We start from the raw sequence: 6,434 nt of genomic DNA on the forward strand, positions 1-6,434 counted from the left end.
TAAGGTGAAACAATCCAAAGAAGAAAAAAACACAAGTTCAATACATCCTCTAAGATCGGGCCTTGCAATGTTGTAGATCAAAGATCTGATTGAGGTCCCACATACTGCATAAATTCAGTATGCTCCACTGCATGTGATTTGTCATGTTGAGAGGAGTGGTGACCCCTCATATCCTGCACATACCACTCTGCTGCACAAGCTGTACTGAGAGTCTCTGTGGACTGTGTAGGTCACATCTCTGTGTGGATTTAAACAGGTAAACCTGAAAAACACTATTACATCAGAGCTTTCTTCCGTGGAACATAAAGCAGATGTTAGGCAGAATGTTAGCCTCAATCAACATTAATTTCATTTCTATATGAACTACACTTGGGAACCTTATACCTGGGGTCATCTTCTTGGATGGGTGATTTTATGAAGGACAAGAAATCATTCCAGCACTCACTAGAGACCGAAGAGAAATGAAAACATCTCACATTATTGTTATTAGAGCATTCTGTTGTTAGCTTAGCAACATATAAATGCTAAATCTACTAAAATCAATTGAGAGACAAGTCTAGCACTACTTATGGTGACAGACTTGATGCCTTTGAATAGCGTTAAATATCAGTCACTTATTCGGTAGTCTCGCACAGCCAAACTTTGGTTAAACGGCGAAAGTTCTGGGACATATAGCAGCTTAAACTGGGCAAGAACCATCCACTTAGACAGGAAGAGCCATCCGACTGACATGTTAAACGACCAATCACAGTTATTTTGGTTATTACATGCCATGTAAGGGCAAGGTTTTTGAGGATATGTATACCATAACAAAAGGGCTGGGCACGTGAAAATAATAATAATAATAAGTTGCAGCAGTCTCCATGTAAGAAAGAGCGAAAAATGTGTAGTCTACATGGATGCATTTTCATTTGAAAACAGGTTGATTTTTGTCAAGTTTCTGCCTCTCATCCACATTAGAATGGTATTTTCCTCCACTGAATGCGGAGCGTTTAGAAAACGATGTTAAGATACTAAAAACGTAAAATGGTTATGTGCAATATGCATCAGACAATATGAGGCAGAGACTCTTTATGGGGTTTCGTTTAAATTAGGGTGCAGCTGTAATACATTCAAGATTACTGGATTGGAATTGAATGTTTAAGATGTGGTTATTTATAACATACCTCGATCAGTTGTGATGTTTTTGAGGGTTGAAATGTCTCAACAGATACCACTATCCCATCATGGTCTCGAAACCCAGCGATCTGCTGCACTTCAGGAAGAAATTACTGTGCCCACCATTTCAGCAGCTCGTATCTAGAAGAGGAACAGGTTTTGAAAGGAGAATCCCAAAAAGCTGCTGTTTTTTAATCCAACTTTTCATAAATGCCCTAAATAAGACTTTAATGTGCATGCTTGCAGTGCTATCTGTCTATACATCAGCCAGTGAGAAAAAATATTTTCTGAACCCAGAAGTGACCTTTGACCATGGTATATTAAAGGTGCTGTAAATAATTGAGCTGTTCTAGGAGACTGAGCTGTTGGATTAATCACGCCCCCTCTTTCCAAAAATAACAAATGAGCTTTATTGAGACCAACATCATGCAGAAATAGTTGGTAAAACCAAAATAGCACCCTCAACTGACAACTGTTATGAACAACACGGCATAAAAATGGCAGCCTCAATAATTTACTGCAACTACATTCGTTCACATTTTTGTTTGCTGTTGTTTACAGAGTCTAGAGCTGTCACAGAGACCAGTGAGATATCTGTAATCATTTACCCTTATGACTGGGTGATTCTAATGAAACCTGTCAGTAAAATGTCCTGATTATATTTAACCCCAAATCAATAAATCAATACGTGAATCCTTTGGAATTAGCTGGTCATAAAATGTGATCTTATCTTCAAAGTCACAAGTATAGACAAACACAATGTGTTTAAACTAACAACACGCAAACAATTATAATCTTTGATGCGTTTATTGAACACATCACATTAAACATTCACAGTGCTGTGGAAAAAGTATGTGAACCTATTTAATAACTGGTCGATCCTCCTTTGGCAGCAAGAACATCAACCAAGCGTTTCCGGTAGCTGCGGATTAGACCTGCACAATTTTGGACCATTCTTCCTTACAGAACTGCTTCAGATCAGACATATTTTAGGATGTCTAGTGTGAACAGCTCTCTTGAGGTCATTCCACAGCATATCTATCGGGTTAAGTCTGGGCTCTGACTGGGCCACTCCAAAAGGTGGATTCATCCAGAAGTCATCCTGTAGTGGATTTACTTTGATGTTTAGGGTCATTGTCCTGCTGCATCACACAACTTCTGCTGAGCTTCAGCTGCTGTACAACCACCATGATATTATCCTGTAGGATATCTTAATAAACTTGGGATTTCATTTATCCCCCTCAATAATGTCAAGCGTTCCACTTGGGAGCCTTAAATCATGATGCTCCCTCCACTGTGTATCACCATTGGGATGATGTTTTCATGTTTGTACGTGGTGACCTTTTCACACCAAATGTAGTGCTGCAAGTTCTTCCCAAACAATTCAACCTTAGTTTCATCAGTCCACAAAATATTTCCCCAGAAGCATTGTGGAGTGTCAAGGTAGTCTTTGGCAAACTTCAGGTGCGCAGCAATGATTTTGTTGGAAAGCTTGTATCCCTTTCCAGCTTTATGCAAAGAAACCATTATTAATCGTAGGTCTTCTGAGATCTCTCTTTTTTTGTGAGGCATGTCTATGTCAGCAGATGCTTCTTGTGAATAGCAAACTTTAAATATTTGAGTGCTTTTTATAAGTCAAAATAGCTCTAACCCACACCTCCAATCTCATTACATTCATTTGGTATCAGGTTTGCCAACTTCTGACACTAATTATCATTAGCCTAGGGATTCACATACATTTTTCAACATACACTGTGAATTGTTTAAATGATGTATTCAATATGTACAAGAACAAAACAATAATTTGTGTGTGATTAGTTAAAACAGATTGTGTTTGTTCATTATATAACTTAGATGAAGATCAAACCAGTTTTGAAAACAAATTAATACATAAATGCAGGTAATTCCAAAAGGTTCATATACTTTTTCTTGACATAGTATATTTATTTTTTGCATAAAGGAAATGAAGAATAAATTAAGGTCCAGTAAGATTTTTTGCATTGTGACATTGTTTTCAGGACATTTTACTGCCTAATTCTCATTACCATAACACGTCTGAACGTCAAGAGCCATAGTTGTTTACTGTAAGAAGTAAATGTTTTACTGTATTACAGTGAAAAATGTTTTACTGCACAGTGATTTTTTTAAATTTAAATCAGCTAAAATGAAAGGCTGTGATGATGTATAAATACTTTACAATTTAAATAATACACTGGTGGCCAAAAGTTTGGAATAATGTGCAGATTTTGCTGTTTCGGAGTAAAATTGTTACTTTAATTCATCAAAGTGGCATTCAACTGATCACAAAGTATAGTCAGGACATTACTGATGTAAGAAACAGCATCACTATTTGAAAAAAGTAATTTTGATCAAATCTAGACAGACCCCATTACCAGCAGCATCACTTCAACACCTTATCCTTGAGTAATCATGATAAATTGATCATTTGGTGCTAGAAAATCACTTACCATTATATCAAACACAGTTGAAAGCTATTTAGTTCATTAAATGAAGCTTAACATTGTCTTTGTGTTTGTTTTTGAGTTGCCACATATGCAATAGACTGGCATGTCTTAAGCTCAATATTAGGGAAAATATTGAAAAAAGAAACATCTTTCTCTAGAAACTCTTCAGTAAATCACTGTTTTGAGGAAGGCTATACAATGCTTGAAAGATTTCATACAAAGGTGTACACTTAAGTTTGGGATACTTTAAGTTTAGGATGGGTTTAGTTTGGAATGGGTTAAGTTAAGGATGGGATGAATTTGGGATAGGGTTAAGTTTAGGTTGGTTGAGTTTGGGATGGTTTAAGTTTAGATTGATTCTGGTATAGGTTAAATTAGGGATGGTTTGAGATTGGGATACATTAAGTTTGGCATGGGTTAAGCTTAGGTTGGTTGAGTTAAGAATGGGTTAAGTTTGAGATATGTTTGGATGGGTTATGCTTAGGGTGGGTTTAACTTGGAATGAGTTTGCATTTATGAAAAGTTCAGTTTGGCATTGGTTAAGTTAAGGGTGGGTTGTGTTTGGGATGGGTTGGGTTTATGATATGTTGAGTAACTTGAGTTTTGCATTGTTTGGCAATGGGTTAAATTTGGGGTGATTAAGTCTGGTATAGGTTAAGTTTACGATACATTCAGTTTGGCATTGGTTACATTTAGGGTGGGTTTAGTTAAAAATGGGTTCAGTTTTGGATTTCTTATGTTTGGGATATGTTAAGTTTGGGATAAGTTAGGGTGGGCTAAGTTTGGGATGATTTTTGGATGGGTTGAGTTTGGAGTTGAGTTTGAGATTATGTCACTTACCCCTGTCTCTGAGGATTCTCTCCCTCTCTTGACATAAAAAAGGAGGGTATTTTTCTCAAATCAGTGTCTCAGTGTCAATAAACTGGAAATGTTCAGTAGGTTTTTAGTAGTTAATCGTTCATACAGAATTGAATTGAAATATCCCTATCCGGAGAAATATTCTCAAGAGTAAAAGTTCTCACAGAGCTGGCAATGGTAACAAAGCCTGGTTTTCATAGGTCTCTTCCTGGTGGTGGATAGGCACATCACTGGGATCCATACTGAGGTACACCTGATGGTCGCACCCGATGCCCCAACAGCACTGCTGAGAGCCCGTCACACGCTTCAACTCCAGCAGAACATCTGCAGTGCGCTTCCAGCGGCCTCTAGCGGCCGACACACTGAACACCCGCCCGTACACATCCACTGCCCACAGCAGCGATCCGGACATGATCAATCATGCACTGCACCTTAAGAACAAACTTCATTTTTATTCATTAGTCGTAACTTTAAATTATAAAATATTTATTGTATCGACTTTGTGTGGCTTATTAAATAACGACAAGAATGCTTAATATTTACTTTTAATAAAGTTCTCAATTTCAATTGAATAAATGCCATTTGACCGTTTACCAATAATATTTGATTAATATATAGATGATTCTTATGATCTTAGCTGATCTATAACTCAAATTTCAGAAGCAATAGATTCAGTTAACTGTTTAGTGTTACTAGATACCAGCTGGTCAACTTGCACCTGCCTCAGTAAATTCATTATAACAGCCTTATTAGTATCTAATAAGTTCAATTAATATAACATATTTATGCACATTACTTCTTATGTCTTCCAGTTTTGTGTTATTTTCCAAAGGAAAATAAAGACATTACAAAAATAAATTCCTACACATGACATCTTTATATTCTGGTCAAATACACTGGAAATCATACAAACTTACCCTCGATATTCTCTATTGATTAAGCAGTAAGTCTTCATTCATTCCGTGCATTATAAACATCACACACCCGTTTATTAATTGCCAGCATTATTATAAGAGCTCGGAGACGCTGAGCAGGAAGTTCAGGGTATTTACTCTCTGATTGGTCAGCGCTCACGGAAGTGCCGTTATCTAAGCCTCTGATTGGACAGACTGTGCGCGCGTCTGTTTTTCCGTCGGGCAGAGTTATCCATGAGCGTTTACACGATCAATTATTCATTCCAACTTTCTCAATAATTAAAACTCGAGAGATACAGGAGTACTGACTTTACTTCACGTGTTACTTTAGAATGATGACTACGCATATACTAGCGTGACCATACGTCCTCTTTTTCCCCGACATGTCTTCTTTTTCGGACCTTAAAAAAGCTTCGGGAAGGGATTTCTAAATTTGTGAAAATGTCCGGAATTTAGTTTTAGTTGAATTATGATGGGCATCTGGCCTAATAGTGTGCGCACGCATTTTTGCATCGCTTTAACGCCTCTTTGTAAGTCCCGCCTTCTCACACAATTGGTCGATTATAAGAGGCTTGCAGCAACTATTGGTCAAATTCCTGCCTGCCAATCTCTCCGCAAACGCGAGAAGCACTGTTGTGTTCAGCGTCAAACAGTTGCTTGACAGAAGCAGCACATGAAAGCGAAGTGGAAACAATGCACATACGAAAGTGCAAATTTTCAGAAGATTTGCAACAAAAATGTCCATGCTTTCGTCCAGGAGGAGTTCCGTGGGAAGCAGAATGTATGACATGTAGAGCTGGCAATTATGTGTCAGTTGCTAATAAAGGCGCAAGTGATTTAAAAGCTCTGCAATGCATAAAGGGTCAGCAAAAGGTGAAAGTTCATCAGGTAAATTAACAGACTTCATTTTGCGACCAGGTAAATTTGTTATCACATTGCTTCATTTTTCATGGCCATTCAAAGTAATAGTAATAGTACATGAAGAAACACTCATGGCATCAAATATTTTATTTTAGTACATGGACATTCAAAAGAATGT

The 6,434-nt window shown here is 37.4% G+C and overlaps 1 long non-coding RNA gene across 1 annotated transcript; it reads right to left on the minus strand.

Moving 5' to 3' along the window:
* Positions 1 to 131: 131 nt before the first annotated feature.
* LOC127652730 (uncharacterized) lies at positions 132 to 4,546 on the minus strand. Its single transcript, XR_007971753.1, has 3 exons — positions 4,464 to 4,546; positions 1,167 to 1,299; positions 132 to 444 (listed from the first exon to the last, which is right to left on the minus strand). It is a non-coding gene; the product is annotated as an uncharacterized LOC127652730 (long non-coding RNA).
* Between the last annotated feature and the right edge of the window lie 1,888 nt (positions 4,547 to 6,434).

The sequence above is a fragment of the Xyrauchen texanus genome, chromosome 12 (genome assembly GCF_025860055.1).
Source record: "Xyrauchen texanus isolate HMW12.3.18 chromosome 12, RBS_HiC_50CHRs, whole genome shotgun sequence".
NCBI lineage: Eukaryota > Metazoa > Chordata > Actinopteri > Cypriniformes > Catostomidae > Xyrauchen > Xyrauchen texanus.